The sequence below is a fragment of the Trachemys scripta genome, chromosome 5 (assembly GCF_013100865.1).
Source record: "Trachemys scripta elegans isolate TJP31775 chromosome 5, CAS_Tse_1.0, whole genome shotgun sequence".
NCBI classification, from domain to species: domain Eukaryota; kingdom Metazoa; phylum Chordata; order Testudines; family Emydidae; genus Trachemys; species Trachemys scripta.
Genome location: NC_048302.1, coordinates 62,347,368 through 62,361,302, shown reverse-complemented (window position 1 = coordinate 62,361,302; position 13,935 = coordinate 62,347,368). Strand labels below are relative to the sequence as shown.

General features: G+C 41.6%; 1 protein-coding gene across 8 annotated transcripts in view; it reads right to left on the bottom strand.

The window, feature by feature from the left end:
* The window catches only part of RAPGEF2 (Rap guanine nucleotide exchange factor 2), a 320,476-nt gene that overhangs the window by 79,232 nt on the left and 227,309 nt on the right, over positions 1-13,935 (bottom strand). The gene's annotated exons all lie outside the window — the stretch shown is intronic.

The window sequence follows — 13,935 nt, the reverse complement described above, 5'->3', positions numbered from 1 at the left end:
TTCAAATCCAACTCCTGGAGTCAAGTGATTTTGTGAAAATCTCAGCTTTTGTTTAAAAGAAAGACAGGAGGAGGAAAAAAGGCTCAAAATCCAACAAAAAAACCCTCATTTTTTAAAAAGTCTCATGATTTTTAAGGCAATATCATGATTGTTTGGGGTTTGATTCATGATTTTGAGCATCTGGCGTTGTAACAGATATCCTACACTAAACTGGACAAAATACTAGAAAACACACAAAACAATCCTGCATGATTGGGGATGGAGAGAGAAACATAACAAGAAGGGATTTTTTTTTAGCTTTAACCTTTATAATCACTACAGCATATTCCAAGGGTGCCAAACGGCAGCTCTCAAGCCACATGCGGCACTTTTACAGTTAAACGCAGCTCCCTCCATTCCTCCCCCATTCTCTACCTACCAGACTGTGGTGGGGAGCTCGGGGCTTCTGCCCTGCAGCACCCGGGGGGGGGGGAGGGATCGCGCTAGGGGCTTCTGCTAGAGACAACTGCCTACCGGGTGGGGGGCACAATTTAAAGGTTTGCCCCTCCCAATAGCTTGAGTCTTGCCCCCAGCTCATCCTCAACAGCCCCTCCCCGCAGGTTCTGGGTGTTAGCTCTGCATGGAGAGGCCACGGCAAACAGCTGGAAGCTGCAGGGAGAGGCTGCTGTTTTAGCTCCTTAGGAGAGGCAGCAGCAAAAGCAGAGACTCTCCCAATAGCTCCCCGCTGTTTGCCACTGCCTCTCCCCATGGCCGCAGCTCCCAGCTTGCTGGCTCCACCAGTTGCTGTGCAGAGAGGGGATCTGGTAGCACCATGTGATCGAGTGGGGCCAGCAAACCCTGGCAAAAATCTGAGGGGACCATGTGCTCCTCCACCCGTCCAGTCTGGCTTCTGCCCAGCAGGGAGGAGGGTCTCGGAGCTTCAGCTCCCTGGGGCGCACCTGCCGGAACTTGGGGCTTCAGCAGGAGCAGGGCTGAGGCCCCAAGCCCAGGCAGGTGTCTCCCACAGGGCTGAAGCCCCAAGACCCCCATCCCTACAGGACTGAAGCCCCTAACCTCACCACCCCACAGTGGGGCTGAAGCCCTGTGCCCCAGCAGGCACGCCCCAGCTCTTGAACTTCTGAAGATTGTCCTATGTGGCTTGGAGGATCAGGAAGTTTGGCCACCCCTGGCATATTGTGTGTGTGTGTACACACACACACACACACACACACACACACACACAAAATGCTTCACCATTGACCCCTTCCTCAGGACTTAATGAAGACAATCCCTTCTCAAAAAGCTCTGGAAAAAAGTCCCAATTGCCCTTAAACTTTTGAAATTATATATTACTGGCTGCTAGTCAACTGAAAATTTTCCCACTATTATTCTAATATAATGTATTCTAAAGGAATGTATCTCACTTTTCAGAAAGAATGAGCTCTTTTACTTAAGAGAAATAACACAAGGTACAGTAACTCCCCACTTAAAGTCGTCCCAGTTAATGTTGTTTCGTTGCTGATCAATTAGGGAACATGCTCGTTTAAAGTTTAACGCTCCCGTCTAACGTCCACCTGCTTTGTCTACTGCTTGCAGGAAGAGCAGCCCATTGCAGCTAGCTGGTGGGGGCTTGGAACCAGAATGCACCGGCAGCCCCCCTATCAGCTCCCCGCTCCCCTAAATTCCCTGTGCAGCAGCTGCCCAGCAGGTTAGCAATTGCAGCTCTCACTCCCCCCACTGCCATGTGCTGCTCCTGCCCTCTGCCTTGGAGCTGCTCCCCAAGACTCCTGCTTGCTGTGCGGGGGGGAGGGAAGGAAGAGGGGGGCTAATGTCAGGGTGTCCCCCTCACCCCTGTTCCTGCACCCCACTTATCCCATCTTCTATAGAGCGGGGGGACACACCAGGGACACACCAGGGCTCAGCCTGCAGCAGCTGCAGTCTCAGCAAGCTGATCTAATTAACTTAAAGGGGAAATGCGCATATCTCCCTCCATTCCTGCTGCCTTGTAGAGTGAGAGAGTTAACCCTTGAGGGCTCAGCGAATTGCAAGTTCATCATTTAGCAGTAAGGGAAATATCCCACCCTCTGGCTCCTCCACCTCAACCAAGCTTCACAATCATGATCACTGTATACCAGTATTAAATTGTTTGTTAAAACTTATAGTGTGTGTGTGTGTGTGTGTGTGTGTGTGTGTGTGTGTGTGTGTGTGTGTGTGTGTGTGTGAGAGAGAGAGAGAGAGAGTGTGTGTGTGAGTGAGTGTCTTGTCTGGTGAAAAAATTTTCCCTGGAACCTAATCCCCTCATTTAAATTAATTCTTATGCGGAAATTGGATTCGCTTAACATTGTTTCGCTTAAAGTCGCATTTTTCAGGAACATAACTACAACGTTAAGTGAGGAGTTATTGTAGTATATTTATATAACCTTCCTTCAGCCTACACTCAGCAAACAACTCTACTTGTAACCAACCTAATCTACCAGGATATCAGAGTGAGTTGATGCTTCAAAAGATGTATTTATTTATTGATATAGCACTGAAAGTGTTCTATTTTAATGTAAAACAAGTGGACTTCCCTTTGTTGTAACTGTACTATATATAACACTGTGTGTGTCGTATAATAAACAAACAATACTCTACTTTTTTACATTAAAACAGAACACTTTCAGTGCTATATTTATATAAAATTCACATGGATTTTTGTCATGTCAAAATTTTTATTTCGTTAACACACACAGGACAGGGTGCAGACTCTAGTTCAATATCCCATTCCCAGGAACTACAATAATACAAAATAATATAAAATGACTTCATCTGAATTGCAGTCATTTGCATTTTTCAATTGATAATTACTGTAGCAAGTGAAAACAGTGAATACTAGAGATAAAAAAAATCTAAAATACATTTTTCAGATGATCAGAAAAGTAAAAATAGAGACCCTACACATCATTCACTTTTAGATTCACAGATTGCAGTCGTTCATAAACATGATCTTTGGTTTAAGGCTCATCAGCACTTCACTGAGACAAACAGTTGTTAACTTTCAAAGCAATTTAAGTACATTACTGGTCTTGAGAAAGTTTGAAAGCAAATACAGCAAAGCACTGCTGAATAGCTTTATGGCATAGTTTAATAGGACGTGTGCATCATGGTTTCATGAGAAGATAAACCAAGCTATCATCTTTTTATGGACCACTATTTCAGTTTTGATATTCCAATGTATTAAGCAAAAAAGGTACCATCCCCTTCACTAGTCATTCTTCAGCCCCAAATATATTTGTAGATTAAAGTTTATTCAATACTGTACCTTTAATTTTTATGAAAAATATTTAGCTAATAGTGAATGAATCCAAAACCTATTTAAATGCTGCAAAATGAATCTAAAGTACCACCACCGATACTGTTTATAAATTATTCCTTTAGTCCGCCCTAGGTATCTACTTCACACATTAAGATTATATCAAAGATATTTAGCCTCTGGCTACATGGTTTTTGTGGATGACCAACACTGGAGCAAGTGAAATGCAACAAAGTCATCTCAGTTTTCTGTTTCATTGAAGAAAAAAAAAATATTTTCTAAAAGATGACATTGGTCAAATAGGGAGGGTATTAATGGCTATTCCATATTCCTTTCTCATTGCTACTAAATGAGAGAGAAAGGAGGATAAGCTGCAGCATATGATTTTTTTTATGATTTGTATTGAGATAGCACTGTGACTCCAATCAAAATGAGGGTCCCCTAGGCATTTTATGAAGATGGTAACATAAAACATTTTATTGTTTGATTCTTCCACAATGCTAATACACTTGCTTGTCACCTATAAGAAAACATTTATAAATATTTGGTTCGTTACATTAACCTAACCAGCAGAAGCTAAATGAACACTACCCGACTGAGGGAATAAGTGACTGTAATAAAGATGATGGGCATTCATCTCACTGGCTACTTCAATATAATTCTTTCACTAACCAAGGGAGACATCAAGGGAAACATTAGTTCTATGGCTCAGTGATTTTAAAGGCAGCAGTCAATATAAGTAATTACAGAATAATAAACTAATTTCTATTGATTTTTGTCTACAGACATGATGCAGACTGACATGTGCAGTGCAGTGTTAAATTTAAAATAAATATTTAAGTTATACAAGGTGTCCAACAAGGATGCTACTCCCTAGTGAGTCTTTACTCATTACACAGTTATATTGTCCATAGAATTTGCTATCAACCAAAAATGGAACACTCAAAATTAAGATCAACACACTGAATGATCATTTTAAGCAAGTTTTTCATCTCTCTCCTGCACTGATAAATATCTATATTATATGCACACTATAAAAAGAAACAGAGATGTTGAAATTAACCAATGGCTTATGGCCAGCTGATATAGAAGATATGCAAACAGTATGAGGAAAGCTTGAGTTCTTTCCATCTCCGGTTGTTCAGGGCTGAGGACTGCTACATACTATGCACCTCGTAGTGCTCTGCAGTAACCTCTATGTAAAGTTAATGCACTGAGTACAATTTTCCTCAGCCTGAAGGACTAACCAGGTGTGAGCGTGATGGTAAAGTAATTTAACAGGATGTATTCAGGGAGAGAAGAAGAGAGTTCTTGCAAGTTCTAAGAAGTAACTTTCCTCCAGGGACACAATTTATGAGGTGCACCTTTGGAACTCAGTATTGTTCATTCATTGTATAAATCTAAATTTGAGACAAAAAGCTCTTTGATTACCTCTATTTTCCCTGTGCTTAATCATCACAGGTAAACTGCTCTTTTTTGTATACAATTTTTCAGTCCATCACTGCCCTTTTTTAACTTGTTTTTTCCTTTGCCAACATTACTGACACTGCTTTCAAAACAGCGATTAGCATTTGCCGGTTCATGGAGTTCAACAATTTCTTCTTTTAAAAGCAAGCATAAATGTTCCTTTTAGTATACATAAAAGAGCAATCAATGGATGGAGAACACCTTATAAATGGGTTAAACCCTCCCCATGTTTCCTCACACAAGCAATTAAAATGAATGTGAAGAGATGACACAAATAATGCATAAAACCTGAGATGGGGGGAAAGGAAACAAGTTGAAAGAGTGCAATTACCTCAAATTAAGGTTAACATTGAGATCTTTTAAAACTAAAAACAGCTTTCTATTGTGCTTGTACTGAATGGCTACAATTAAATGACAAAACCATTTAATGTAGGTTTTTATGCAGCTGTTAGTCTTGTTTCCTCCACCCAAAGTTACAGGGTCAAGTTTATCCTCAGACATGGGTGCAACTCCCAGTCACTTAAGTGAAAATTACACTTATGTTCCAACAGAAGAATTTGTCCAATCTTCACAGCATTTTCTGGGACATGTAATAATCAGTTTGGAGTCATGATTCTTCATACAATGTTATTTACTACTACACCACAAACAAATGAATTAGTCTCCCATGAGTGCACATGTAAGCCAGTTTCTGTTTCCACCTACATGTATATAGCAAGAGAAAGCAAAAGTAGAAGTTTTAACTATATGTATTGGCAGCAAGCACAACCAGACAGTTGGATAGGTGCTTTTATTACTGTATAAAATATAATAAAACAATAAATAATTTCTTGTTCTTATTTATATTTATTTTTCATTTCTGTTTTTCCAATAGTGTACATATGCACAGTTTTCTATTTGGAATAGTACATAAGGTGGAACAAGTGAAGAGAAGTTTGCATATTTTTTCACAATTAAGACATAATGCAGAAGAATATTGTAAAGTGTTGCATCAGAAAATGCTTAAATTAAAAGGGGAGAGGGTTGGATTAAACCTCTGGAAAATTTCTTGATGCTGATTGCAAGGAGGTTAAAGAAATCATTGTAAAAATAGTTTTGAAGAATCTTTTAAATATCACATTTTAACATTACCTGATAGATTGATTTGGGTTCTTCTCTGATATGACCACAATGAACAATTTAGCATTCGTACATGAGAATTTAAAATGAGAATTTAAAAAGTTTCAAAGCGGCAACAACCCCACTCATCCCATTAAAAATCCCAGACTATTTTCTGTTTCCCAACTATTTTGATTTTAGATGGCATTTAACAATAATATATCAATTGCATGACAACCTCAACCTAGGTGGGGGACCAGATCCTCCTCTCATCCCAATTGTCTCCAGCATTTCTCAATAAGCTTTAGAGTCTTATAAATCAGTTCCAATTGGTGCCATGCAAGCACCCCATTGTGGAAAACATTCAGAGCTGAGGCTACAAAAGGACTGTGCTGTGTACAGCCCAGGTTGTCTCACTAACCTTTCCAACAACTTCATACAAATGTTGGATAATATGGGGAGAAAACAGCCTTGTGGAACTCCACAGGTGAGGGCTGTGAAGGTGGAGGAACAGCTATTCATAACAAGCCACTGGGTTTAGCCTGAGAGGAAAGACCATTTCAGGGATCTGCCATTCACTTCTGCAGCTTCTTGACGAAAGAACAGAGCACTGGTATTCATTTTACTTATAAGTTTCCTATTAATTTTCTTCTTTTCCGATTCATTTCTACCCTTGGCTGGTAACTTCCTTCCTATTGTGATGGAGGAATACACAGTCCCCATTGGAAGTTATTGTCAATACTACTCTGTAGAGAAGATAGAAATATCTCACTGCAGAATACATGGCTGCAAATCAGGTGTAAAAAAAAAATCTATAAATCAATGAAATAAGTATACCCTATTCCTATTAAAAAAAAAACTATCAAATTAATCTATGTTTTAAATAACTGCCCTGAACATTTATTATGAAAAACAAAACCAGTCTAATTAGTGGCCTCACAACAGTGCACTGAATGGTCATATGGGAGATCCAGATTCAATTCCCAGTTTCTCACTTGTGAGCAGGGATTCAGAGTGCTGTAAAATCAGCATGCTAAATCTCAGGAGGGAGAGGAAATTCCTGGCATAGCAACTGTTCTGATCAGTTAAAGAGCAGAGATGATAAACTCCAGGGGGAATCCCATGTAGTTGTTCTCAGCTGTTTTTTTTTTTTAAAAAAATTACTGCAATAATACATTACAATGATAAGGGTGAAAAAGCGAGGAAAAGGAAAGAGCACAAGAACGCATGGTCCCTTCTTGTGAGCACACACTCTGTTCAGCCATTTTGGAACAAAATGTTTTATATATACCACTTTGTTTTGCACTCAAGATAAAATATACTTAAAACATATCATTTTCTCATGTACCTGTACATAAATGTATTTCAAAGCATCAACAGGCTAAAACTGTATATTTTCACTTTTGGCATGGATCAAAACGTTAATCAAATTCTACACACCATAAAATGGAGGTTTACTCTGAAATCATACAAATAATATTCAGTAATGCAAATAGTGCTGCTAAAATAAGATCTACACCACAGAAAATTCTGCTATTGTACTACTGAGATTATCTCCGCTCTTTGTCCTCCTCCCTGAACAACCTTTCTAGAACAAACTAATAAAACTCAAATGTATTATAATTGAGTGAAAGGCATCTCTGCTTTGGGTTGGCAGGCAAACAATGGACTGGGTTTAGCTTCAGTAACACTAATACACCAAACCCCTCCCTACCGACTTACAGAAGAAATTTAGAGTTTCTGTGACAAAATCTGCGGCAATTTATGCAGCATGATTAACTAGATCCCGACTGAGTATCACCCCTGAGTGGCTACATGGATTAGCATAGACTACAAGACACTGAATCATCATACTCAGCCTTTGACCTCAAGTTAAGGGTGCATCTGCCATAAATATGGCAGAAAGGCTCTGTGTCTACACAACTACTGATTGTTCTACAGAAAGAGTTTGACATTTTAGATATGAAATTAACCTGGATATTGAAATTTAGTCAGTTAAGAAGTTAAGTTTGTGTAGTTATTATACGTTATGAACCGTATATTGCCTTTTTTGAATTATCTGAAATTCAAGCAGAATGGCAGATGTGCAGTCATTTAACATGTGATGGTTCGGTGCGTGAATCCCTCTTAACACAACTTAGCACAATCATTTTATTTAACGTGTATAATCTTCAAATAAAATCATTTAGTTTCAGAAAAAAGGAAATTTGCTTCCTAATGTAAACAATTTTTGTCTTTATAAACAAAGCTGCGTGGGTTATATGTTTTGGAGACGGGCCCATTGGAGCCTTAAATTCAGTTAACTGGGAAAACTATAGACATAAAATTTGTCATTTTTTAAGGTTTTCCTACATATGACAAACTGCTCAGCCATATTATCACTTATAATGCATCATAAATATGTATATTTTCCTCTTACCTTTAAAAGTGTGTCTCAGTTTATGACACTTTATTAATCACTGGGAAATATATAATCATTAATACATTAATCTAGTTTACCCAATTCCCTGGGAAAGTTTTATGCTCATAATTAAGCCCAGGCAATGAAAATATATCTGGCTATATATTTACATGCAAGTCTCTCATAATAAACGCAGACAGAAGGAATGAAGACACCAGTTTTCCTCTTTTTTTGGAAAAATAACTAAAATTTTTGGACAGACAACATACCATCAGCAGATAAGCAAACACTAAGTTTCATCTCTTTATTCTTTAAGTGGTACTTCAGACCATATTTCCTTAAAAACATCACTACTATTACTACCCATATTTTGAGATTTTTTTTCCTCTGCACTTATCCCACTGTTTCAGAACAGCTGTATATGTGAGCAGGTTAGTACCATGTACAATAATGTCTTTTTTTTTTTTTCAAACGTAGGCTAAATTGGGGGAAGAGAGAACTTTCCTACAAATGGTATTATAATAAGACCATAGCAACAGCTATGCCGTGCATATCATTAGTTTGCTGATATGAGTCTATATTTTCCTATACTTTACAATTGATCCTCTAAATGTTTCAGCTACTAAGATCATTTCTTGATGAGTCTCAAACAGCAAGTCACTGATATATTTATTTTTTACATGCAATGAAGGGCCTGCTCCTTTCTCCTGGCAATTCCCTGTTACACCAAGTAGGCACCAAACCAGGTGCCTTTTCTCACCACTGAGGACAAAAGCATTGTTTCAAATAGGAAGGCCCCAAAGCATTAAAGGCCTTATAGGAAAAAAACAACATGTGAAATTCTACCCACAAATCAGCAGGTAGCCATTATAGATCACAGAATACTGAAGGCATAGAGTAATCATGCAAATAATTTCATGTGGAATGAGCTGTACTAGGGACCTTTTCAGTAACTGGTATTCTTTGAGATGTGTTGCTCACGTCCATTCCGTATTAGGTGTATGTGCTCGCCACATGCACCGGTTGGTGCTGTAAGTTTTTCCCTTAGCAGTATCCGTAGGGGACCAGCTCTGGCGCCCTCTGGAGTGGTGCCCACATAACACAGTATAAGGGGCGGCACCGGCTCCCCTCCGCTCAGGACTAAATCGAGAGTTGCCTCTCCCCTTGTGGGTTCCTGTACCAGCTGCTCCAAGAAGCAGTCATTTAAAGTATCGAGAAATTTTGTCTCTGCATTTCGTCCTGAGGTGACATGTTCCCAGTCAATATGAGGATAATTGAAATCCCCCACTATTATTGAGTTCTTAATTTTGATAGCCTCTCTAATTTCCCTTAGCATTTCATCATCACTATCACTATCCTGGTCAGGTGGTCGATAATAGATCCCTAATGTTATATTCTAATTAGAGTATGAACTTACTATCCATAGAGATTCTATGGAACATGTGGACTCACTTAAGATTTTTACTTCATTAAAGTCTACATTGTCTTTCACATATAGTGTCACTCCTCCCTCCCTCCACCCCCCGGCAGGAACTGGTCTGTCCTTCCAATATATTTTACCCCGGAATGATTGTGTCCCATTGATTGTCCTCAGTCCACCAGGTTTCTGTGATGCCTATTATATCAATATCCTTCTTTATCACAAGGCATTCTAGTTCACCCATCTTATTATTTAGACGTCTAGCATTTGTGTACAAGCGCTTGAAAAACTTGTCACTATTTATTTGTCTGCCCTTTTCTGATGTGTCCGAATCCTTATGTGAATGTTTCTCGTCTGATCTGGACCTTACATTATCCTCTTCCATCCTCTGCTCCTGACTAAAACCTAGAGAATCTCTATCAATAGACTCTCCTCTAAGAGAAGTCTCTGTCCAATCCACATGCTCCTCTGCAGCAGTCAGCTTTCCCCCATCTCCTAGTTTAAAAACTGCTCTGCAACCTTTTTAATGTTAAGTGCCAGCCGTCTGGTTCCACTTTGGTTTAGGTGGAACCCATCTCTCCTGTATAGGCTCCCCCTATCCCAAAAGTTTCCCCAGTTCCTAATTAATCTAAACCCCTCCTCTCTACACCATCATCTCATCCACGCATTGAGACTCTGAAGCTCTGCCTCCCTACCTGGCCCTACGTGTGGAACTGGGAGCATTTCTGAGAATGCCACTATAGAGGTCCTGGATTTCAGTCTCTTCCCTAGCAGCCTAAATTTGGCCTCCAGGACATATCTCCTACCCTTCCCTATGTCACCGGCTCCTCCCCAGCACTACACATAAGTCTATCCAGATGCCTCGAGAGATCCTCAACCTTTGCACCAGGCAGACAAGTCACCATACGGTTCTCCCGGTCATCATAAACCCAGCTATCTAGGTTTCTAATGATCGAATCTCCCATTACCAACACCTGCCTTTTCCTAGTGACTGGAGTTCCCTCCCACGGAGAGGTAACCTCAGTGCAAGAGGATATCCTAACACCATCTGGAAGGAGGGTCCCAACTATGGGAAGGTTTACCTCTGCTCCCGTTGACTGCTCTGCTTCCCTGGGCCTTTCATCCTCCTCAACAGCGCAGGGGCTATCTGACCAGAGGTGGGACAATTCTACAGTATCCCGGAAAGCCTCATCAGCATACCTCTCTGCTTCCCTTAACTCCTCCAGTTCCGCCACCCTGGTCTCCAAAGCCCGTACGTGGTCTCTGAGGGCCAGGAGCTCCTTGCACCAAATGCACACATAAGCCACCTGCCCACAGGGCAGGTAATCATACATGCTGCACTTAGAGCAATAAACTGGATAGGCCCCACTCTGCTGCTGGGCTTCTGCCTGCATTGTCTCCTGCAGCTACCTAGTTAATGAAAGGGTTTTGTTTAAATTAAGAAGTTTTGAATGTAGTTTAGTTTACAGGTTTTACAGAACAACAAGTGAACCCTGCCCCCTTCCAAACTCCCTTGCGAAACTCCCTGTTAGCAGCCCTTGGTCGCAAAGCTCCATGGTCGCTTGCGCACTGCTTTATAAAGCCCTGGCCTTCTTGATAGCCCTGCCTACTGACTAAGGCTCAGCCAATTAACAGATCCATCCTCCCCGTGTCTTTATTTTTCGGGGGTGGCCCAAGGTTGCCCTTGCCTCTCCTTGTGTTTAACCGCCTCAACCACAAGGGAACTGGGGTCTGGGTGGGAGTATAGGTACTCATGCCCTTTGGTTGCCACAAAGTACTTACGTTTAGCCCTTTTAGAGATAGGGGCCAGGGAAGAGGGGGTCTGCACAGGGCATTAGTGATTTTGGAGACCCTTTCATGAAGGGGTAGGGCCACCCTGGCGGGAGCCGAGGAACAAAAAACCTCAGAGTCCGAGGGCTCTTCCAATTCCTCTGTGTGAAGCCCCAGGTTAGAAGCAACCCTATTCAAAAGTTCCTGGTGCCCCTTGGCATCATCCTGAGGAACTGGGTGAGGGGCCCCGTGATAGCCTTATCTGGTGACGACGAGAATGATGCTGGTGCTGCGGGAAGCTCCACGTCCATTGGTAGTCCAGCAGCTTGCTCCCCTGGGTCCTCCTGAACCTGCAGAGTCTTACTCCCTGAAGCCCCAAGCAACAGAGGCAGACAGGATACAGAGGCTCCTGACACTGGGAAGGTTGGGTGAACCCCCAGAGGTTCCATGGGTACCATGGTGAAGGCCACTGCATTTGGAACCATGGGGCAGGTTTCGGTGCTGATAATGTAGTCGATACCACCAGTTCCGGGGATTGTCCCGCAGTCCAGGAATCTTGCTCCGAGCCGGAGCTACCGGCGGAGCGGTCGGTACCAGGCAACTAGGATCGCGATGAGCGGGGGGCTCTTGTCCGACCAGTGCCGATCGCTGTGTCCTGAAGCCGACCCTGTCCGAGCGAGATTGCTTTTGTCGGGCTCTTTGGCACCGATGGCGTACAGTGAATCTGCGTTGGATCGGTCCCGGGATTGGTACCAGGCCCTTGGAGACTGTCGGGACCAGTCCCAGAATTACCAATCGTGGTGTTGAGCTGCCCGGCATGGGTCGTGGCTCGCCTCCAGCCCTCTCCTTTCCCTAACAGGAAGTAGGAGATCTTCTCCTCACAGTCTTTTTCAGCCTCTTCACCAGAGCCATGGAGGGGAACCAGTGCTGGCTCATGGACGGTGCCAGGTGGACCACTGCTCTGGTGCCGGAGTGAGTGCCGACTGCATCAAGAGCATTTTCAGGCGGATATCGGGCTCCTTCTTCATCCTACATTTGAAGGACTTGCCGATACGGCACTTGTAACTTACGTGCCCTTCACCTAAGCACCTTAGGCAGCTGGTATGTGGAACACTGATGGGCTTAGGCCGTTTGCAGCGATCGCAGGGCTTCAAGCCTGCGGACCGGGGCATGCCCTGTCTCGTGGCTGAATTCCGTTCGGGACTAACGAAGAGTTGAGAACTACTACTAAGGGTAACTAAGAATAACTAACTATGTACAACTGTATTACAGGTTTTCAAAGTTCGCAAGAACTGAGAATGAAACAACGCTAACCGAAGCAGGAGAAGTTCCAGCACCGTCACTGGTGGCAAGAAGGAACTGAGGGACAGCGGGGGGAGCCGGTGTCGCCCCTTATACCACGCCATGCAGGCACCATTCCAGAGGGCGCCAGAGCCAGTCCCCTAAGGATACTGCTAAGGGAAAAACTTACGGCACTGGTGCATGTGGCAAGCACACACACTTAATATGGAATGGACATGAGCAAGCACTCAAAGAAGAATTATCAGTACATTCAGCTTAGTCACTTTCAGAGTGCATTAATTAGCCAATAAGATGCTATAAAAAGTTCATTCACATATCAGTTACTAATTAAATTGAATCTGAAATGAGTGACAATGGTCTCAATTCTGTACAACTGCTTTAGATCTCAAGTACATAACTCATGAGTGGCAGGACTCATTTCAGCAAACTAGTGACATCTCAGCATGTGTTCAGCATAGCTGTTGCACTGGTCTTATAATAGCACTTTTTGCAGAAAAATACCACATACTATGGCATTCTTGTGCATCATACTAAGTTGCCCACATATATAGCTGCTCTGAACCAGTAGGATGAGCACAAAGGAAAAGAATCTCAAAAAGATGGGTTAGATCTATCCTGCATACTTGAAGATATGAAGACTAAGCAACAAATGCAAATGTTTTTGCACATACCCACAACTTTATCTCCAACTGAGAAATATAAAATCACTATGATGTCAGAACCAAGTTATACTCAAGATGTGGACTAAAAGTAATGGGATTTTGCTCAGTTAGAGAACGACTTTTACATAATATGGAACTTGTTTCTAGCGAAATGTAAAAAGATTACAGTATCTCTGGTACCACAAACTGTGAAATTAGAATAATCACAACATTATATACATAGTGGCCCACAACATTGTGTCTACAAAGTTTTTATACATTTCTTTTTACTCTGTGTCTATGAAACACTGGTTCACCGGTGTCTTATTGGAACAATGTATAGCATAACTTAAGTTTGTCTGGCGTTTGAAGTTTTTCATGATATACCTACGATTTACACTGGATATGGTGAAAGATTATAGCTGTATTGTGGTCATGTTTTCAAAGCTCAATAGAAATGAATAAAATACTATCCATTTATGTCTGTGTTTCAAGAACTTTAATGACAAGCGATTATCAAGTAATGGATAATCAACCTTTCATATTTTTAAAAATATACTCATTG